This window comes from Kogia breviceps, chromosome 16 (genome assembly GCF_026419965.1).
Source record: "Kogia breviceps isolate mKogBre1 chromosome 16, mKogBre1 haplotype 1, whole genome shotgun sequence".
Lineage (NCBI taxonomy): Eukaryota > Metazoa > Chordata > Mammalia > Artiodactyla > Physeteridae > Kogia > Kogia breviceps.
The window spans coordinates 23,740,777-23,765,102 of record NC_081325.1 but is presented as its reverse complement, the minus strand read 5'-3'; the positions used below and the strand labels follow the sequence as shown (position 1 = coordinate 23,765,102).

At 38.2% G+C, this 24,326-nt stretch overlaps 1 protein-coding gene across 11 annotated transcripts in view; it reads right to left on the bottom strand.

The window, feature by feature from the left end:
* Positions 1-24,326, bottom strand: part of ENOX1 (ecto-NOX disulfide-thiol exchanger 1) — a 615,060-nt gene that overhangs the window by 304,156 nt on the left and 286,578 nt on the right. For 10 of the 11 annotated variants that reach the window (XM_059042210.2, XM_067016825.1, XM_067016827.1 and 7 more), the window contains one exon: positions 1,049-1,192. The gene's annotated coding sequence lies outside the window, so the exon portion shown is untranslated. Of the gene's footprint in view, positions 1-1,048; positions 1,193-14,491; positions 14,798-24,326 lie in introns of those variants that run through there. The other variant, XM_067016822.1, reaches the window with a different exon arrangement.

The following is a 24,326-nucleotide window of genomic DNA, read 5'->3' as shown; positions in this document are numbered from 1 at the left end:
TGCAGTGGGAAAACTGGAATCTAGCCCAGCACTGAAGTGAAATCTACTTTGATTTCTCAGTTGAAGTAAGAGAATTAAAAAAAAAAAAAAACCCACAGTAGAGGGCCATTACGGGAGAAAACATTTGTCACCGTGGACAGAATAAAAGTCCAATCGAATGAAATAAACGCTGTAGAAAAAGACATGTCATTCTAGGGAAAGTACTCCGTTCCTTCTCCCTTGCTCTTCACTTAGTTTTTATCCACTCAGTGAGCCAAGCTTTATCTGCTCTCTTGCTCATTTTTCCATCTATGAAAGATGGGTGGATTAATTTCAGTCTTTGGGTAGGTCTTTGTCAGAAAGTACTTTCAGAATAAAAGCGGTTTACTTGGTACCATCTCAGAAGCAGAACACGCACTTCCAAAATAAAATGCTTGCTTTGCTAGTAAGCTCTGTCCTTAAGTGAGCAACAATACTGTTAGTGATTTTTCGAGCTGTTAACGCACACACATTAAACAACCACCACCATCACCCTGTTCTATCCTAATAAATCATAGGGTGAGGACCCCTTGGCAGGGCTAAATGAAAACATTCTGGCTACTGAGATTTTATAATTTGAAAAATGTCATAATGATAACACTAGTTGATATTGACAAATGCAGTTTTGATTTTCAATGTTTCAAAATATAATTTATCAGCGAGGTCTTAGCTAATTGAAAGTACTTAACAAAATCTGATATATGTAGACACTCAATATAATTGTACTGGATCTATTCAGTTAGAATTTATGAACACAGAAATAAAACTTGTTTTAAGCCAACGTGGGGGATATTTTATTTCTAATATCCTTGTAACATCCCACAGAGCATCTAATAATAGGTATGAGAAGGATCATATCAAATTTCTTCTCATTTATATCCATCTCCCAATGAAATCAAAGGATTACAATCTGTGCATAACCTATTTCCACAGTTCTTATTGCAATAGGGTATGACTATTACCCATTTAAAAAATAGCCCTCAAAATTAATAATAACTTCAGTGAGACAAATGGAAAAATTAACACAAACCTTAAGACCTCCAGCAGATCAGAAGACAAATGTGTTCTTTGGGAACTTGACCGAAACAAGGTATTCACACAACTCTTTTAAATGGAAGCTGTTCACAAAGGAAGTCCCATGGAAGACGCTGTAGCTCTGACATGCCAGATGCTTCTGGAAGGAGAAAAAAAGCGCACCATTAGGATGTGTCCAAAGTATCGTGACTGCCACTGTGGTCAGAAAGTGCTGTAGTAGCACCTACCGCTATTATTAAGATAACAGTATTAATTGCTATTACTTTTGTACCCCCAGATCTTTTTACTCTTAAATGACAGGGTGGATGGTAACCTTTCAGCACTGTGTTTAGAAACTTTTAAAGGCCAGCAGTATTTTATAACTAAGCGAACTCTGCTTTTCCCCTTATTTAACCAGACAAGGGTTGAAGGACGGTGCTCAGGGTCTGAGCATGAAGGCGAAAACACTACTTTTCACTGAGAACCCACCAGCTGTGAGGCACTGGGCACAGGCTCTTTAATCTGAACGATGGCCCTGCAATTAGAAGGCACTGGCCCCATTTTCCAGATAAGAAAGCTAAGGCACAGATTCCTGAAGTCAGGTTTACAACCCAGGCATCAAAGCCTAAAAGGCCTCAGGGCTGACTCTTCCCCTCATTTCACTCTGTGGCCTGTGTGATTTAGAAAAATATTTCACTTGGTGCAGCCACTATGGAGAACAGTAAGGAGCTTCCTTCAAAAACTACAAATAGAGTTACCATATGATCCAGCAATCCCACTCCTGGTCATGTATCCAGAAAATAAGGAAACTCTAACTCAAAAAGCTAGATGCACCCCCAATGTTCATAGCAGCACTATTTACAATACCTAGGATATGGAAGCAACCTAAGTGTCCCTGGACAGATAAATGGATAAAAAGATGTGGCACATATATACTATGGAATATTACTCAGCCATAAAAGAGAATGAAATAATGCCATTTGCAGCAACATGGATGGACCTAGAAATTATCATACCAAGTGAAGTCAGTCAGACAGAGAAAGACAAATATCATATGATATCACTTATATGTGGAATCTAAAACAAATGATACAAAAGAACTTATTTACAAAACAGAAATAGACTCAGAGACATAGAAAACAAACCTATGGTTACCAAAGGTGTGGGGGGGAGGGATAAATTAGGAGTATGGGATCAACAGATACACACTACTATACATAAAATAGATAAACAACAAGGACCTATGCTATAGCACAGGGAACTATATTCAATATCTTGTAATAACCTATAATGGAAAAGAATCTGAAGAAGTATATATACAACTGAATCACTTTGCTCAACACCAGAAACTAACACATCATTGTAAATCAACTACACTTCAATAAAAAAGAAAAATATTTCATAAACAGAAATATTATTGACAAGAGAACAGGTAATGCTGCAATATACTAGTGACTCACATACTACTAAATTGATCAAGAAAATTCCTCTCCTCATTTGCTTTAGTTTTATATCAGACATTGTCTTATTGAGTCAGGCCCCAGAGAAATACAGACAGCCAACTTTCAGCAGTGCACTTCCTCTCCCACCTTCCTCCTTATGCAAAGAGAGCTCTTTGGAAACCCAGTGTTGCCAGTGGGTTGCGGGGCAGGTTTGTGTGCTGTGTGACATCAACGAGATAGCAATGCAAACGGTCCATCTTCCTCTGATGCCTCCATGTGACCCACAGTGCCTTCATCGTCCCAGTGAAAGAGGACATCACCTTTCCCTAAGGGGAACTGCATCCCTGATGCAACCAGGAATAGAGCCTGCGTCTTCTGTGGATGTCTCTGAGTGATAGGACTGCATCTCCTCGTAGCTATATCCATCTTAACAGCTAAGGGGTGGCTGACAAGTCACAGCAGGGCTCCATCTAGATTTCCGTTCTTATTTTTAGTCAAAAATCTACATGTTTTGGGTTGTTCCATTGCCAACAGCTTACTCTCCACCAGCTGTCCCAGCACCCACTCTTACAGCATGTTTCAGGGTCACTGCCCACCAATCAATCACTTAAAAATTCCCCTCAAAGTGCCAGCTTTTAATGCCAGAGCCTTCTGTATGAGCCTTAGAACTTCTAGGTCATAACCACACAATACTTGGGAAGCTCCTCGGAAAGGCTAGAGAAGGATAAACCAGGAAGGTCACGTGTAACTTTTAAAAATTTTTATTTTCATTTAGGCAACAAAAGCTTAAGGCATGAATAAAGAAACAAGGAAGAAAAATTGATAGAGTTTTCAGAGCTCTGCAGAACTGGATTATTACGTGGGGAAAACAAAAAAAGAAAACAGAGCCAAACAGAGCCAGTTTATCTTTGCTTATAAAAGAAGGAAGAAGAGCTTGACAAAGAACAGGGAATGAAAATATCTGGACCATGGAATCTAACCTAAATGACGGGAATAAAAAATGAATAGAAACTCTTCTTAAAAATCTCACATACCAGCTTTCTGATTTCCTCACATCCCTTAAAAACAAAGTTTCAGGTGGTATGCCTAAATGTGTAGACCCTGTTTCCCATAAAACCTCGACGGCAATTTCCAAACATTCACTCAACCACTATTTACTGCACACTTCTTTTATTTTTTTCATTTTTATTGAAATATAGTTGATTTATAATTTGTGTTAGTTTCAGATGTATAGCAACATGATTCAATTATACATATATATAAATATATATATTCTTTTTTACATTCTCTTCCATTATAGGTTATTCCAAAATATTGAGTATAGTTCCCTGTGTTATACAGTGGGTCCTTGTTAGTTATCTATTTTATATATAGTAGTGTATGTATTTTAAGCCTAAACTTCTAATTTATCCCTCTCCCCCTTTCGTCTTTGGTAACCATAAATTTGTTTTCTATGTCTGTGAGTCTATTTCTGTTTTAAAAATAAGTTCATTTGTATCCTATTTTTTAGATTCCACACATAAGCGATATCATATGGTATTTGTCTTTCTCTAAGCCAGACAGAGAAAGACAAATATCATAGTGCATACTTCTGAGTCAGTCAATATGTCACAAAATTCCAGGAGTACTGATAAAAGCAAGATGGCCTTTCCCTCAAGCATGTTACTGCTCTGGAAGCAGATGCAACTTGGACATCAAAAATTATGAGAAGGTGGTACTAATATGTGTTTGAAAGAATGGGGTCTGGACCAGACTGCCTACGGTTGTTCTTGCTTCATCACTTACTAGCTGTATGATCTTGGGCAAGGTATTTAAACTCTTTAACCTTGGCTTCCTTATCTGCAAAATGCAGAAATGATATACTTGCCACGTAGGCTGCTGTGAGCATTAAGTAAGATAACCTATACAAACAGCTTGGCACTATAAGGGGAGCATGGTAAGAAGTCATCAGTTGTTAAGAAGGAGTAGGAATGCTGTTACATAACAGAGCATGATGATGTCGGAAAAAATGCTCTGAAACTTTGAAAGGGCTGGCAATCCTTTTTCTCAGGAATGAGGGGAATCAAGAAGGCTTCAGTAAGGAAGGTAGCATTCAAGATCAACCATAACTAAACACACAGAAATAATTATGCTTTCACAGAAATCCTCTAATGATAATTGAAAAGCTAGAAAATGAGCTACTTTAGAAAAAAAAAAATAGGTCCATGAAATTAGACGTTATTTTCCAGGATTTGGTGTGAAAGTAGATATCCACCATAACAACATAGCCAGGGAACGATACAAAGAAGAAAATCTATGTATTGCTACCAAGAAAGATACAATATCCCACCGGGTCCTGTTCTATTCAACTGTAATCCAAAATGACACCAGGGCTTTTCAATGGAATTGGCAAGCTCTGGGCACACCATTTAAAAACTTAGCCTCAAATTTAAGTCACAGGGCTTGTGACTCAAATCTCCAATGTGACCTTTACAGGGTATTATTGTTCAAGGAAACATGCCTGTCACTGTGCAGAGAAACTATATGCCCTTTTATCCTGGAAAGTATGATGAAAAGATGCACTATATTGTTATAAGCACAGAGCCACAAAAGGATTCTGGCTTTGATTCTCTAGAAGCAATGAAAACAAAGACTCCATTTGATTTTGTATCATTCATGTAGAAATGCTGTCTTATCACATTAACGAGCATTCCTATTTCCCCCATATTCTGGACTTCATTTAATTCAAAAGAAGCTTGGCAGGAATCTCATCATTTATGGATTTAAAATATAATGCCTCTGACTAAATCCCTTTTTCAAGGGCTTACTGAGCCACGCTACTTGTCTTTGTCAGACCCACAGGATATTGTACTGAACAGTACAGCTAAAAGCACACAGTGACTTGAATTCTCTCACCCCTCCTCTGCGTCCCAGCCCTGGGGGGTCTGTTTAGAGAGAGGGACCTTGCAAAAGATGTAGTGTCATCATTCCTTTCTCACCCTTCTTTATCCCTTCCGCTGAATTAGGAAATCCTATCAACTCCTCCTCCCATTGATCCATCTCATGACATCACATTTCATGTGCTACCATATGCTTTTTGCTGGTGTTTCCTTCTTGAAGCTCATCCTACAAGCAGTCAAAAGATCTGGCATCTTCTTTGACTGGTGGTGAGATGGTGGTGAGAAATAAATATCAGAATTAAAAAAAAATATGAAAGAATGAATGCATAAATGAAATATTTTTTAAAATGTCACTCTAATTACATTCATCCACTACTCAAGAACTTACCGTGGTTCCCTATTTTCTTAAGGATCAGATCTACCTCCTCATTAGGAATACCTGTTCCCACCATCCTCTCTAACCTTAAAACAGACTATATATGACCCAAACCCTTGGGTCAGTTAGAAATAGTTTGCTCATTATATTATAGTGAATCTCAACTAGGGATGCATCGTAATTACCCAGGTCAACTAAATTGGAATCACCGGAGGAAAATCCTCACTATATGCATTTTTTTTTTTTTTTTTTTTTTTTTCAGTACGTGGGCCTCTCACTGCTGTGGCCTCTCCCGTTGTGGAGCACAGGCTCCGGACGCGCAGGCTCAGTGGCCATGGCTCACGGGCCCAGCCGCTCTGCGGCATGTGGGATCCTCCCGAACCGGGGCATGAACCCGCGTCCCCTGCATCGGCAGGGGGACTCCCAACCACTGCGCCACCAGGGAAGCCCACTATATGCATTTTTTAAATGCTCCACAGGTGATTCAGATGTACATCACTTGTTAGGAACTGCTGCTGTGTCTCCTCCTCCTCTAGGTGTATGAACCCACCTAGCAGGGCACATGGAAGCCTCACCTTTTTTAAAAATAAATTTATTTATTTATTTTTTTGGCTGCATTGGGTCTTTGTTGTCGTGCACAGGCTTCTCACTGCAGTGGCTTCTCTTGTTGCGGAGCACCAGCTCTAGGCGCACGGGCTTCAGCAGCTGTGGCTCGTGGGCTCTAGAGCGCAGGCTCAGCAGTGGTGGCGCGCGGGCTTAGTTGCTCTGGGGCATGTGGGGATAGCCTCACCTTTTCAGTGAATCTTCCTAGGCCATAACAATATTCCATCCCTTCTCTAGTTTCTCATCATAGAGTTAAAACATTTCAAACTAGAAAGGATCTTCCAATGATTCTCTTGATTGACTCTGTACTAGTATTCACACCCTTGTGTAATCCCCTCTCCTTCCCCACCTTGAGTGTCTTCTGATGAACAGAGTATGGCAGAAGGGATGGGCAGTGACCTCTCTCTTGCCCTGACTCTAATGATGCCAGCTGCCATGCTGTGAAGTGCTCTATGGAGAGGGCCATTTGGCAAGGGACTGAGGCCCTCAGTCCACCCACCTGTCGGCAACTGAACCCTGCTAACAGTCACTGAGGGAACTTGGAAATGGATCCTGCTCTATTTGAGCAGGGTGAACTGCAGATCCTGCCCCATTTGTAGTAACTGTGAGTCTGGCCAACACCTTGATTGAAGCCTTGTGAGAGACCATGAGCTGGAAGGACCCCTCTAAGCCATGGCCAGATTCTTGACTGTGATGGTTAATATTATGTGTCAATTTGGCTAGGCTACGGTACCCAGATATTTGGTCAGACACCAGTCAGATGTTACTGTGAAAGTATTTTTTAGATGAAATCAATATTTAAATCAGTAGACACTGAGTAAAGCACATTATCCTGTGTAATATTGGTGGGTCTCATCCAGTCGGACGAGGGCCTTAAAAGAAAACAGGCTGAGATCTCCCAAGAAAGAGGTTATTATGCCTGCAGACTGCCTTTGGACTTGAGCTGAAATATAACTCTTTCTTGGATCTCCAGCCTGCCCTGCAGATTTTGGACTTGCCAGCCTCCATAATCTTATGTGAGCTAATTCTTTGAAATAAAGTTCTCTATAAAATAGATGGGTAAAGATATATACCTGTATATCTCTCTATATTTGTGTATATATATTTGCGTGTATAGATATATACACTAAACACACACACACACACACACACACACACACACACACATACACACACACACACACATACAAACACCCTGTTTTGTTTCTCTGGGGAATCTGCTAAATTTCAGGGTAATTTGTTAAGTAGCAATACATAGCTAATATGAGACTCCTCCCCCTCCACAGCACTATTACTTTAAAAATTCCTCTCTAATTAGGGCCTTCAAGCTCTGTCAAGGTAAGTACCATGTTCACCATGCTTGCAACCAAACCTACAGCTCCCAGTATTGTGCCTGGTATATGGCAGGTGCCCAATACATATTTGTTAAATAAACTAGTCAGTGATAAAGCTTTAGCAGCAGTGTCTTCCTATAACCAAAAAATAAATAAAAACAAAAAACGAAATACTAAACAAAACAAAAAACAATGGAACAATTCCCCAACTAAGATTCTTACTGTCTACAAGTACAGGTACCTTCACAAGAGGTCCAAATCAGTGTGAAATTTTTAAGGTGACACATATATCCCCTTACTAGTGAGCAAAAAAGGAAAGATGAGGAGAACTGAGACACATTTGGAGACTGGAGTGGAGATTTTATGGAGCTGGAGAATAAGACTAGAGTGTGAATTCCAGAATAACACATTGGAAATTTTGTTGACTGGCTTAGAGCTATTGGAAGTGTTTTTGTTTCAGGTGGATTTTGACTAGGAGTGTGTTTTTGAAGATAAATGTGGCATCAGTGTTCACAATAAGAAAAAAAAGGAGAGGACTATTGCTAATAGAGTGAATTAGAGAGATAGGTGTGAAAATATAAAGGAAGGCCCAGATGGAAGAAAAAGCAGAGAATAGAGGAAAGTCCATGAACTAGATGGAATTCATGATAAAAGAGAAGAAACAGTCAAAGATTATAAGAATATTTTAAGCCTGGGTTTGGCGAAAATTGTAAGAACACTGACAGAACGTGGAAATTCAAGGGGGGAAACTGCTGTGTGTCTCCATGACCAGGAGAGTAGAAAGCAATAATCAAAGCTGCTTTAAGATTTAGAAAAGTTACATTCCTTCCTATGATTATGAATATTGAAAACTCAAGGTCTGATAAATCCCCAAAGATCAGTACGGAATATCAAAGACTATGTCCTCAATTTTTTTCAACTGGGATGTAATTTACATACAGTAAAATACACAGATTTTAAGTGTACATTTCAGTGAGCTCTGTCAAATGTAACCAATACAATAGATAAGATAATGAGCATTTTCATCACTCCCAGAAAGTTCCTTTCCAGTCAAGCCTTTCCAAAAGGGGAGCTCTGGTTTCTATCACCATTGATATCTTTGCCTATACTTGAACTTCATATATATAGAATCATACATTCTAAGTTATTTTTTGTCTGGCTTCCTTTGCACAACACAGTGATTATGTATTATTAATTTTGCAACTGCAACTATCATTCTTTTTATATAGCACTGCATTCTATTCCTAATTGTTCGTTAAATATTCTTGTGCCCATGGTCATGACAGATACCAGCGTGTATTTTTTTAATAGTGTCCTTATCAGAACTTGGTATTAAAGTAGTACAGATCTCAGAAAATGACCTAGGAAGTGTACTACTCTATTTTCTGTATTTACCTGAGATTAATATTATTTCTTCCTCAAATATTTGAAGGAATTCACTAGTAATACCATCTGGATCTGGAGGGTTTTTTCTTTTTTTTTTTGGTTGTTGCTGTGGGAATGTTCAAGTCAATCAATTAATTCAACAAATACAGAGCTAGTCTTATTTTCTATTTCTTCTTGTAACAGTTTTAGTTGATCTTTGTCTTACTAAACAAGAAATTTTGTCAACTTCATCTAAGATGATTTTGTCTCTTACTAATTCTCACACCCTAAAATAACAGTTCCTGCACTTATTTTTTTTCCTTTCCACTTCACTTGACTAAACTAGATCCACCTCTCTAGGTTTCCTTTCTTGATATATTCAGATTAATGTTATTTTTTTCCTCTTCTGTGAGCTTCTCCAGTCCTTACTAATTTAATCTTGTACTGCCTTGTATTTTCCATTATCTTTCATTAGTTTATTTTACCTCTGAAAATAGATTATAGAATTCTTGAAGGCAGAAATTATACCATAAACTTCATTGTTCCCCATAGCAACTAGCATACTCATTTAACATTAAATAAATATTTATGAGATTACTGATTTTTCCACTCTGTGGGTTAGTTTAAACATCTACTGTGGATGAGTTTGGAGCACCTTATATAGTGCCAGGAAGCATGGAGTGTTAAAAAAATAATGATGGTAACAGAAACTAGTATTGGGCATGTCAAAAGGCATAGGAGCCAACCTGAAAGAACTTCCAACGGCCAAAACTGGAAAAATTTGAGAAACAAAGCAAATAATTATAGTACCAGACCATATAACCCAAAGAAAAAAAATAGTATGAGTTCAGAATCCCATAAATAAATGATTGAATAAATAAATAAATAAATGGGAGAGAAGAGACTAGTCTTCCTTACAGACTAGGTAGAAAATGTAGAGGGTATGTATGCTTCAGCAGTACATGGGATTAAAGTGAGAAAGATGAAGACATGGATCCCAGGAAGATTAATGCAAGACAAGATGCCTAGATAACAGCTGCTCCAGTATGGGACAGCAGGTAGTATCTAGGAAAAGGGAGTATTGCAAAGAATCTGAAAGTACTTAAGGATGCCATAAAGACAGATTATGGAAAGAAAAATAAAAACAATTAGAAACTCTAGGAAAAAAAATAGCTACAAAAAAATAAGGCAATGTAATCACAGTATACGAATTCAGCAGTGAATAATAATGCTTACATATTCATAATAATTTTTTGTTGAGGTTTTTAACCTTTAGAGTCAATCTACTGACAAAATGCTAAAGTCTTAATATGATTAAAAAGAGAATATAAATGATTCAACCTTAGTAGTGTAAAATTAAAAGCACAAGTGAGCAAAACTAGAAAATATTAAAGGGAGAAGTTACGGAAAGGGTAATAATCTCATAAGGTAAGAAATCATTAGATACTGTCTGTAGTTAATAAGATAGAAATATAGGAATAAATATATTATTTAAAAATATGTAGGTAACAAAAGAAGAACTAAAAATGGTAGTATATTGAGAGTGGGATAGTAGTAGTACAAATACACTAGATCCTTATTTATCATAATAGTAAGTCAATATATTAATATCTAAATTTGACAAATCAACAAATGGTGATTATACACGTACACACACACGATACAGCCAATATCACAAATATATTTAGAGCTACAGCATCAAAAGTATAAACAGAGAAACATACAAAAGAATTATAAGCTTTTCTCTGAAAGATTTAAAAATTTTTCAATTTTTAAAAGTATATATATGTATATATATGCATTTTATTGATAAAAATAAATATTTTTGAAATAGTAAACATTTTGAATGTGAAATATTTATTAACATTAAAAAAATCTACATGGAAATCATTCCATTAGACTATGCTTCATAGTGCAGCCCTTAATGTTTAAATAATGGTATTTTAGAAATTAAAATAGTACATTTTAAAGTCTCAAATAGAAATGTCTTCTACAAATCCTATCTTATGGCAGGCCATATCACAGAAATATTTCAGAATACACGACAAAATAGCCTACTTTAGGGACATTAGGTGTTGAGGAAATTAAAAAACTGTGGTTAAAATATTTATGAAAAATATATGAGGTGGGTAAATGCCTGTCCTTCATGACTCTTCATGATGGCATCTGACACATATCAGAGAAAAAGGGGCACCTTGGTCTCTCACTCACTAACACAACAATGAAAAACTCCTTAAACTGGAGCCATCCTGAAATACCCTGAGTCTGTCATTTATTCCCTCTGTGATTGCCAATATATGAAGTGACAGTGTCCATCAGAATCAGGGTTTGTGAACTACACCCCTGGCTGTCATTTCTAGGTGACAATACCTCCACTGTCAAACATGGTAAAGCTCAAAAGACTTTAGGCATAGTGGAACACCACAGAATTTATGCCACCTGAAATTTGGGGTGTACCTGATGTGGCATGAATTTGAATTTTCTGGATATAATAAACTACTCTGTGATACAGATTTGGAAAAAGTAAAAATGAAGTGAAAAACTTTAAAAGGAGACAAATGTCAAAATACAAAAGACTGTATCGTCTGTGGATGGTATTCTCATTCATCTTCAAATTTCCTTTGCTCCATGTCCAAACATTTCAAATAAAGAATTTTTCCAATATCATTTGATTCAGGCAAACATCTGAAATTCAACAGCAGACTTTAAATACTTCCAGTCTTGTAGGAGCTTTAAAAATGAATGCTGAAATATGCAGGCTTTTCTTCCCCCCTTCCTGAATGAGAATTTTCCAGCTGCTGCTAAGTTTCCAGACATATGTTCTCAGGGTTGGAGAGTCATACTACATGTATATTCTATTTTAGCAAAAATTAGGGCTCGGAAAGCTTGGCAAGTAGCAATGGACTTCAGATATTCGTTGGAAATCTTTATGGGAAGAGTTTATCTGTGTGTGTGTGTGTGTGTGTGTGTGTGTGTGTGTGTATACATATACATCTAGAAGAGGGAAGTCACCAAAATGTTTTCGCAATAGAATAACAACCAAAAAAGTAAATAACATATGAATGTTATAAGATCCCCTTCCTATGAACGAAATCAGAGCTTAAAGAGCCTTGAGATCATGGCATGTGAATTTTCACAAGCCTTCTAGAATAAGGAAAGAACAAGATGTTGCCACCCTGCCTGCCTGCACTGCCTTTCTGAAGCATTCACATGTAGCAATGGTTGTTACTAACATTATAATTACTACGCAGTCCTTTTAAGTAGGTAAGTTCCAGTAGAGTGAGTTCCATGTCTCATTTACTATGGTGTCCCATCTTCTGGAAGAGAATCTGACATATAACAGGTATTTTGTAAATTCTGTGCATTAATAACAACCTTTGACTTCTATTGTATTGACAGAGCAAAGGAGCAAGTTGAAGTGAAAGAGCTTTGCAATTTCTCAAACATTCTAAGATGCCAGTGATGGCTGGTGATATTCTGCATAATCCAATCCCCTGTTGGGGACAGCTCCTAAGGGTTCTGACACAGCCATTCCCTGCACTTTGAATTCTAATGCACCTACAGAGGTGAGACACAGAATCATGCAGTTGTTTGGAGTATAAACTCTGGAACCAGGCTGCCTGGGTTCAAATTCCACCTCTGCAACTGACTTACTGGCTGTATGACCTTGAGCGAGTTATTTCACCGCTTTATACTTTGTTGGCTCATCTGTCAGTTGGGAGATAACAGTACCTAATTTACATGGCTGTTGTGAGAATTAAATGGGTTACTTTACATAACTCACTGAAAAAGGGCCTGGCACACAGAAAGCATTTAAGTAGTGCTGCTGGTGCCGATGCTACTATTCTTATTACTGGGTTGGCCAAAAAGTTCGTTCGGGTTTTTCCAGAGCATGGAAAACCCGAACGAACTTTTTGGTCAATCCAATACTACAGGGAAGCGGAAAAAAGTATGAGGAAATTAGGTCATGTCCATACTGTGATTTTTAAAAAAATTTTTACCAGTGCCATACAAGGATAGAGTTTACATTCCTGAATTCCTCTGAATATTCAACTTGATGTCCTATTCCACATATTTAGCTCCTTAAAGAGCCCAGTGGAACTACAGCTTAGTAAGGTATACGTTTTGGATAAAATATGGATATTAGTTGAGGCATTTAACCACGGAGGCAGCTTCAGGGTCTCTGTTCACCCTGTGCGTGGTTTTCAAAGCACGTGGCTGAATGTGTTTCCTCTTTCATGAAGGCCTTTTAAAATGATGTGGACAAGACAAGCTTCTTTATACATAAAACTATTTTAATTTTGATTGAGATTTGCTTTAGGAATGTTCTTAGTGTTGGTAAGCTGACACATTTTCTGACAGCAATTTCATTCAGAAGAGTTTAGTTTATGATTACTGTACACATGATGGAGTTTGTGCAGTTATATTTATATTGACTCTTTGCGCCATTAGTACTGAAATCCAGATGTCACTTTACTTCAATGCAAACATATCAGATTGACCTGAATTTTTCCAGAGACTTAAAAGGAAAAATCCCAGACAAAACAACACGCCACTTCTGATCCACACTGTGCTGCGAGCAAGACCTTTCAGTTAGAACTTACTAAAATTAGGTCAAGGGGTTCTCTTGTGGGAGGGGGGGGGAGTAGTTTGCCAAAGAAATTCTAAAATTTCCAAAATAAAGCATAAAGCAACATGCCATTTCACTGATTCTTATTTATGCTTTTACAGTGCTTTGGGAAGTCTCAGACCATTGGTCTGCATCATTTCATCTCCTTGTACGGGAAAACACTGTCACCAGCAGCTGCTGCTTCAAGCTATAATAATCTTGCAGGTTTGTTCTAAGAGATCCCCAGAAACTTCCTTCCCATGGGTGACCATGCTAGTACCCTAGTGTAAAGCTTAGAACTGTGTGTGTGTCTGTGTGAGTGCGATTTATCATTTATAAGATCAGGGTGAGCTTTTCTATTACTAGGAGGTCCAAAGATGGCTATTCAGATTTAAACCACTGCAAACAGTTACTTAAAAATCTTTCTAGCAACTAACTGCTGAACAATCAACAACAGGAAGACACCGGAACTCAGCAAAAAAGATATCCCACATCTAAAGTCAAAGAAGAAGCCACAATGAGACGGTAGAAGGGGCGCAATCACAATAAAATCAAATCCCATAACGGCTGGGTGGGTGACTCACAAACTGGAGAACACGTATACCACAGAAGTCCTCCCACTGAGGTGAAGGTTCTGAGCCCCACGTCAGGCTTCCCAAACTGGGGGTCCAGCAACGGGAGGAGGAATTCCTAGAAAATCATACTTTGAACGCTAGTGGGATTTGATTACAGGACTTGACAGGACTGGGGGAAACAGAGACTCCACTCTTGGAGGGCACACACAAAATAGTGTGTGAATCAGGACCCAGGGGAAGGAGCAGTGACCCCATAGGAGACTGAACCAGACCTACCTGCTAGTGTTGGAGGGTCTCCTGCAGAGGCAGGGGGTGGCTGTGTCTCACCGTGAGGACAAGGACACTGGCAGCAGAAGTTCTGGGAAGTATTCCTTGGCGTGAGCCCTCCCAGAATCTGCCATTAGCCCCACCAAAGAGCCCGGGTAGGCTCCAGTGTTGGGTCGCCTCAGGCTAAACAACCAACAGGGAGGGAACCCAGCCCCACCCATCAGCAGACAAGCAGATTAAAGTTTTACTGAGCTCTGCCCACCAGAGCAACAGCTAGCTCTACCCACCACCAGTCCCTCCCATCAGGAAACTTGCACAAGCCTCTTAGATAGCCTAATCCACCAGAGGGCAGACAGCAGAAGCAAGAAGAACTATAATCCTGTAGCCTTTGGAACAAAAACCACATTCACAAAAAGACAGACAAGATGAAAAGGCAGAGGGCTATATACCAGATGAAGTAACAAGAAAAAACCCCAGGAAAACAAGTAAATGAAATGGAGATAGGCACCCTTCCAGAAAAGGAATTCAGAATAAAGATAGTGAAGATGAACCAGGACCTCAGAACAAGAATGGAGGCAAAGATAGAGAAGATGCAAGAAATATTTAACAAAGACTTAGAAGAATTAAAGAACAAACAAACAGAGATGAACAATACAATAACTGAAATGAAAACTACACTAGAAGGAATCAATAGCAGAATAACTGCGGCAGAAGAAGGGATAGGATAAGTGACCTGGAAGAAAGAATGGTGGACTTCACTGCTGCAGAACAGAATAAAGGAAAAAGAATGAAAAGAAATGAAGACAGCCTAAGAGACCTCTGGGACAACATTAAACACAACAAATTCGCATTATAGGTGTCCCACAAGGAGAAGAGAGAGAGAAAGGACCACAGAAAATATTTGAAGAGATTATAATCGAAAACTTCCCTAACATGGAAAAGGAAATAGCCACCAAAGTCCAGGAAGTGCAGAGAGTCCCATACAGGATAAACCCAAGAAGAAACACACTGAGACACATAGTAATCAAACTGGTAAAAAATTATTGAAAGCAGCAAGGGAAAAATGACAAATAACATACAAGGGAACTCCCATAAGGTTTACAGCTGATTTCTCAGCAGAAACTCTACAAGCCAGAAAGGAGTAGCATGATATACTTAAAGTGATGAAAAGGAAGAAAGTATAACCAAGATTACTCTACCCAGCAAGGATCTCATTCAGATTCGAAGGAGAAATCAAAAGCTTTACAGACAAGCAAAAGCTAAGAGAATTCAGCACCACCAAACCAGCTCTCCAACAAATGCAAAAGAAACTTCTCTAAGTGGGAAACACAAGAGAAGAAAAGGACCTACAAAAACAAACCCAAAACAATTAAGAAAATGGTCATAGGAACATACATATCGATAATTACCTTAAACGTGAATGTATTAAATGTTCCAACTAAAAGACACAGGCTTGCTGAATGGAAACAAAAACAAGACTCATCTATATGCTGTCTACAAGAGACCCACTTCAGACCTAGGGACACTTACAGGCTGAAAGTGAGGGGATGGAAAAAGATGTTCCATGCAAGTGGAAAGCAAAAGAAAGCGGGAGTAGCAATACTCATATCACATAAAGTAAACTTTAAAATAAAGAATGTTACAAGAGACAAGGAAGGACACTACATAATGATCAAGGGATCAATACAAGAAGAAGATATAACAATTATAAATATATATGCACCCAACATAGGAGCACCTCAATACATAAGGCAACTGCTAACAGCTATAAAAGAGGAAATCGACAGTAACACAGTAATAGTGGGGGACTTTAACACCTCACTTACACCAATGAACAGATCATCCAAACTGAAAATAAATAAGGAAACAGAAGCTTTAAATGACACAATAGACCAGATAGATTTTGTTGATATTTATAGGACATTCCATCCCAAAACAGCAGATTACACTTTCTTCTCAAGTGCGCACGAAAGATTCTCCAGGATAGATCACATCTTGGGTCACAATTCAAGCCTCAGTAAATTTAAGAAAATTGACATCATATCAAGCATCTTTTCTGACCACAATGCTATGAGATTAGAAATCAATTACAGAGAAAAAAATGTAAAAAACACAAACACATAGAGGCTAAACAATACGTTACTAAGTAACCAAGAGATCACTGAAGAAATAAAAGGAGAAATCAAAAAATACCTAGAGACAAATGACAATGAAAACACGATGATCCAAAACCTATGGGATGCAGCAAAAGCAGTTCTAAGAAGGAATTGTATAGCTATACAAGCCTACCTCAAGAAACAAGAAAAATCTCAAATAAACAATCTAACCTTACACCTAAAGGAACTAGAGGAAGAAGAACAAACAGAACCCAAAGTTAGTAGAAGGAAGGAAATCATAAAGATCAGAGCAGAAATAAATGAAATAGAAACAAAGAAAACAATAGCAAAGATCAAAAAAACAAAAAGCTGGTTCTTTGAGAAGATAAACAAAATTGATAAACCATTAGCCAAACTCATCAACAAAAAGAGGGTGAGGACTCAAATCAATAAAATTAGAAATGAAAACGGAGAAGTTACAACAGACACTGCAGAAATACAAAGCATCTTAAGAGACTACTGCAAGCAACTCCATGCCAATAAAATGAACAACCTGTAAGAAATGGACAAATTCGTAGAAAGGTATAATCTTCCAAGACTGAACCAGGAAGAAACAGAAAGTATGAACAGACCAATCACAAGTAGTGAAATTTAAACCGTGATTAAAAATCTTCCAACAGACAAAAGTCCAGTACTAGATGGCTTCACAGTTGAATTCTATTGAACATTTAGAGAAGAGCTAACACCCGTCCTTTTCAAACTCTTCCAAAAAAATTGGAAGGAACACTCCCAAACTCATTCTATGAGGCCACCATCACTCTGATACCAAAACCAGACAAAGATACTACAAAAAAAGAAAATTACAGACCAATAACACTGATGAATATAGATGCAAAAATCCTCAACAGAATACTAGCAAACAGAATCCAACAACATATTAAAAGCATCATACACCATGATCAAGTGGGATTTATCCCGGGGATGCAAGAATTCTTCAACACACGCAAACCAGTCAATGTGATGCACCATATTAACAAACTGAAGAATAAAAACCATATGATCATTTCAATAGATGCAGAAAATGCTTCTGACAAAATTCAACACCTATTTACGATAAAAACTCTCCAGACAGTGGGCACAGATGGAACCTACCTCAACATATTAAAGGCCATAAACGACAAACCCACAGCAAACATCATTCTCAATGGTGAAAAACTGAAAGCATTTCCTCTAAGATCAGAAACGAGACAAGGTTGCCCACTCTTACCACTATTATTCAACATAATTTTGGAAGTCCTAGCCACAGCATTCAGAGAAGAAAAAGAAATAAAAGGAATACAGATTGGAAAAGAGGAAGTAAAGCTGTCACTGTTTGCAGATGACATACTATACATAGAGAATCCTAAAGATGCTACCAGAAAACTACTAGAGCTAATCAATGAATTTGGTAAAGTAGCAGGATACAAAATTAATGCACAGAAATCTCTTGCATTCCTATATACTAATGATGAAAAATCTGAAAGAGAAATTAAGGAAACACTCCCATTTACCACTGCAACAAAACGAATAAAATACCTAGGAATAAACCTACCTAGGGAGACAAAAGACCTGTATGCAGAAAACTATAAGACACTGATGAAAGAAATGAAAGATGCTACAAACAGATGGAGAGATATACCATGTTCTTGTATTGGAAGAATCAATATTGTGAAAATGACTATACTACCCAAAGCAATCTACAGATTCAATGCAATCCCTATCAAATTACCAATGGCATTTTTTTACAGAACTAGAACAAAAAAATCTTAAAATTTGTATGGAGACACAAAAGACCCCGAATAGCCAAAGCAGTCTTGAGGGAAAAAAACGGAGCTGGAGGAATCAGACTCTCTGACTTCAGACTATACTACAAAGCTACAGTAATTGAGACAATATGGTACTGGCACAAAAACAGAAACATAGATCAATGGAACAAGGTAGAAAGCCCACAGATAAACCCACACACCTATGGTCAACTAATCTATGACAAAGGAGGCAAGGATATACAATGGAGAAAAGACAGTCTCTTCAATAAGTGGTGCTGGGAAAACTGGACAGCTACATTTAAAAGATGAAATTACAACACTCCGTAATACCACACACAAAAATAAACTCAAAATGGATTAGAGACCTAAATGTAAGACCAACACTATAAAACTCTTAGAGGAAAACACAGGAAGAACACTCTTTGACATAAATCACAGCAAGTTTTTTTTTTTTTTGATCCACCTCTTAGAGTCATGGAAATAAAAACAAAAATAAACAAATGGGACCTAATGAAACTTTAAAGCTTTTGCACAGCAAAGGAAACCAGAAACAAGACAAAAAGACAACCCTCAGAAAGGTAGAAAATATTCGTAAATGAAGGAACTGACAAAGGATTAATCTCCAAAATATAGAAGCAGTTCATGCAGCTCAGTATCAAAAAAAACAAACAACCCAATCCACAAATGGGCAGAAGACCTAAATAGACATTTCTCCAAAGAAGACATACAGATGGCCAAGAAGCACATGAAAAGCTGCTCAACATCACTAATTATGAGAGAAATGCAAATCAAAACTACAATGAGGTATCACCTCACACCAGTCAGAATGGCCATCATCAAAAAATCTACAAATAATAAATGCTGGAGAGGGTGTGGAGAAAAGGGAACCCTCTTGCAATGTTTGTGGGAATGTAAATTGATACAGCCACTATGGAGAACAGTATGGAGGTTCCTTAAAAAACTAAAAATAGGACTACCATATGACCCAGCAATTCCACTACTGGGCATATACCCTTAGAAAACCATAATTCAAAAAGAGTCATGTACCACAGTGTTCGTTGCAGCTCCATTTACAATAGCCAGGACATGGAAGCAACCTGAATGTCCATCAACAGATGAATGCATAAAGAAGATGTGGCACATACACACAATGGAATATTACTCAGACAGAAAAAGAAACGAAATTGAGTTATTTGTAGTGAGGTGGATGGACCTGGAGTCTGTCATACAGAGTGAAGTAAGTCAGAAAGAGAAAAACAAATACCATATGCTAACACACATATATGGAACTGAAACAAAACAAAACAAAACAAACCAGTGGTTCTGAAGAACCTAGGGGCAGGACAGGAATAAAGACGCAGACATAGAGAATGGACTTGAGGACATGGGGTGGGGGAAGGGTAAACTGGGAAGAAGTGAGAGAGTAGCATTTACATATATGGACTATCAAATGCAAAATAGCTAGCTAGTGGGAAAGAGCCATATAGCCCAGGAAGATCAGTTCGGTGCTTTGTGCCCACCTAGAGGGGTGGGATAGGGAGGGTGAGAGGGAGATGAAAGAGGGAGGGGATATGGGGATATATGTATATACATATAGCTGATTCATTTTATTATACAACAGATGCTAACACAACATTGTAAAGCAATTATACTCCAATACAGATGTGAAAAAAAAAGAATTACCATATGACCCGACAATCCCACTACTGGGCATATAACCAGAGAAAACCATAATTCAAAAAGAGACATGTGCCACAATGTTCATTGCAGCACTGTTTACAATAGCCAGGACATGGAAGCAACCTAAATGCCCATCGACAGACAAATGGATAAAGAAGATGTGGTACATATATACAATGGAATATTATTCAGCCATAAAAAGGAATGCAATTGGGTCATTTGTGGAGATGTGGATGGACCTAGAGACTGATATATAGAGTGAAGTAAGTCAGAATGAGAAAAACAAATATTATCGCATATATGTGGAATCCATAAAAATGATACAGATGAACTGGTTTGCAAGGCAGAAATAGAGATACAGATGTAGAGAACAAACGGATGGACACCAAGGGGCAAAAGCGGGGAGAGGGGCAGTGGTGGTGGGATGAACTGGGAGATTGGCATTGACTAATATGTATAAAATAGGTAATTAATAAGAACCTGCTGTACAAAAGTAAATAAATAAAATTAAATTAATAAAAAAGAATAGCTTGTATGTTATGCATATTTTAGAATAATAAAAATCTAACTTTACCATTGAAAAAAATAATAATCCTTCCAGAATGAAAGAGCCCTGAAAGCTAATCCTAACTTGCTTTCCTTCTGACTGTGCTATACACTGGTAATTACACATGCTGTTTGAGGCACTTGTACCATTTTGCACAGTTTCATTCCCAGATTCAAACCTATTCCATCCTGAGAACAAAAGCTGGCAAGAGGCACTCAAGTGATGAGTGAACAAAATGCAACAGAAAAGCAACAAACTGACATGGAAATGTCATGTGAGTTGCTGAATGGCACGCAGCTCTAAAGTTTACCAAAATATTTTGAAATACTTTGCCAATGAGCATATAATTGACTGAAAGACTTGCCAGCACTGTTCGAGAAATGCCTAACATACTATATAATAAAGAAAACCATTTACAAAAAAAAGTTGTATGTTAAATTTTTAGAGAGCTTTCAAAACCAGTGTGCTTCCCCTCCCATTTCTGGCCAAGGAAATAACTGTGATAGTATCAGCTTTCATATTTTGATGTTCATACTTTCCTCACTGCCTATCACTTGCATTTTTGCATGGCAGTCAAATAAGTCAGTCAATGAACCTAAGCACGTAAGAACCTAAGAAGTACAAATTTCCCGGCTCAAATTGCTATTAGTAAGATTCTGACTCATGAGGTCAGAATCTACCCTCTTATGTGAGCATCATATTCTTCCATCCACCCATCCACCCATCCATCTAGTCGTCCATCCATCTATCCATTTTTCTAACAAATACCAGTCAAGTACCTAAGATGTGTCAAGCATTGTGCTGGGTGCCAGAGATATAACGATGAAAAAGACAGAGTTCCTGCCGTTATGGAATTTACAGCATAGCTTGGAAGACTCACAGTAAGAGGAATATAAGTCCTAGGATAAAGAAAGAAGAGCAGGCTAGATAGGACATAGAGAGAAAGGTCATAAAGGATTCCTAAAGAAATAGCATTTATCCTGAGGCCTTAAGAATAAGTAGTACTAGGTCTGAAAAAAAATGAAGGGACTTAGGGGCCAGACAGAACGCACAATGGAGGGTGTGAAGCATTAAAAAAACCCCAAAACCCTCAAAGAAGGAAGGGCTGGTGTGTAGAGAGCAAGCAGAGAAGTGGCAAGAAATAAGACTCGAGAGATGGGCACAGTTTGGGACTATTCCTGTTTTTGCCCTTCTCCGATTATTTATTGTTTTAATCAACACTGGACAGGGTAAGTCTAAAGATACTTCAGGGTAACCCTGAAGTAATAATAAACAAGAAAAGTATTATTCCATTATTCTTAACAGAAACCTCACCTTGCAACCCAGTGAACTGTCTATAACTAAACATGAGCAACTATCCATCTACTCATTCAGGAAATTTGGGGGAGCCTTTAAATGACAGGTCGAGTATCATGACCACATCTCCAAGTGTGATTTATGTTTCCTTTGTGAGACTTAGTATAATGAGAAAAAAGTAACACAAAAGTAATGAATACATTTAAAATCAATATATAAAAAAGGAGAAAAATCACAAGTACTCCTTCAAGTAAACTTCAACAAGTAAAAGTTCCAGTAAACGTTCTCCCTTAGCTGTTGATCACATAGTTTGCAAAACAATAGTTTTCAAGGAAAAATAAGGATCTCAACACTACTATTTTGCATTAATTTATTACATAAACAATTGTTTTCCTAGAATACATCAAAATCTTTAACCATGAAATGCATATATTAATGCAATGCCCGTTTACATACCGACACATTTATGTACACATTCGTATGTGCATATATTTCTCTCTTAGCAGGCAGGAGAGGAGCAGTAATAATTAGCTTTTATTCTTATATGTTAAATAGAGCAAAAATATCTATTTCATATTCACCTCTAAAGACAAAGAGGTAATTTTGGATTTCAGCTCTTTTTCTTGTTGGATTCTATTAAAATTAAAGTGGAATAAAATAAAATTCAGACCAGCTTTATATGTCCTAAATTTCCAATTGAGTTTTTTATTTTATTTTTTTTAGTCCTAACTAGTTAGTTGCATCACAGTAAGTCCCTATGGGTAGCTGCTAAATTCCTAAACCAGGAGCAACTATATTTCAGGAACATGTTTATATCTAATACCAAATATGTTTTTATCTTAATAAATTAAAAAATATCTCTCCTATCCTTTCATTTTTTCCTAAATTTTCTCTTCTCTCTTCACTTTGGCATGTGGACTTGTGGCTACGGCCAAACACGTTGGTTGAGAGGGAGTATTAACTTCAATAGCTGGGAGGGAACAGTGAACAGTATCTGCCAGCCAACTCTCCTCTGTGTTCTCCCCACCCAAGTTCTGGGTTCTGGCCCCATGCAATTCTAACAGCCTGTTCTAATTAACCCTTCCACATTCGGTTGTCTAAAATGATATGCTGAAATCTAGCATATCAAATGGTAGGCCTACTTTGGCTTAATCTGTAGAAGTTTCGTATAACCAGAGCTGTCTAATAATGGGACTGTTTACCTTATAAAGTAGTAACTCCCTTTATCTATGTCTGCTGAGCACTGGAATATTAGCTGGATAATCATACAACAGAAAATACAGGTGGATTCCACAGAAAAACATGCCCAGAGGTCCAGAATCCATTACCCTCACCCTCCCCAATCCTAAAATAACCTTGTCATCAGGCCTGAGGCTTCCTGCCTGCCCAACTGTGGGCTGAGGCCCCCTCCCTTTCAGTAACGAGACCACTTCACAATGGTCATCAGTTCACTGGTGCCTTTCAGATACACGTCTTGTTTCATTTTCATAGCAGAGCCATGCCAGTATTCACAGACAAATTCACGGATGTTCACAGCTTTGATCCACATGTCCAAGGTCACACAACCAGGAACCAGAACACAGGTCTTCTGAGTCCCTACAGGTCACTTGCTCTAAAAGGGAAAAGGCTTAGGCAATGTCTCAAAAAGATTCTGGGACTGTGTGCATGAAAATCACTGATCACTGCGGGTGATTTTTTTAAATGCGTTCTTCTGGATCCCAGCCAAGAGCTAGGAATTAGATTCTCTGGAGGGTGGGGCCAAGAGTCTGCATTTTAACAAGCTCCCTGGGTAATTCTTACTTGCAGTAGAGTTGGTGGACTGCTGCTCTAAGTCTTTTCTTCCATCTCTAAACTTTCTGGAGGGTTCGTCAGCTTGTCATTAAGAACATTTCTGGGAATTTTTTATTCATCATCTGAGCGTCTTATATGAACAAGTCACTGCCCTGACCCTCCCAGTCTCACATATTTTACTTAACAAATACTTATATAGTATTATTTACTACATGCTAGGCCCTGTTACTTGATTAAATTCTCACCACAACCTCACGTAGGAGATGATATTATCATAATACTCGTGTTATAGATGAGGAAACACATGCACAGAGAGGCTAAAGGGACTGGCCTCAAATCACACTCAAGGCGTGAGTCCAGGCTGTCTGGCTTGAGTCCGTGTGTCAACCACTGCGCTAGGCTAGACCTGCAGCTTCAAAACCAAGATTTGCGATCGCCCTGACAGTGCTGGGGGAGCACTGCTCACAGCACCTTCGATTTGAGCTTAATGGATTAATCAGCTTAGGGTTGCTCCAGGACGTCCCCCTACTCCATGCCCCACGCCTCCACGTGTTCGGTTCCCTCCGCCAGCATGCCCGGTACGCCCCCAGCCCCCTCTTCACACAGCTAACGCCTTCTCATCCGACAAA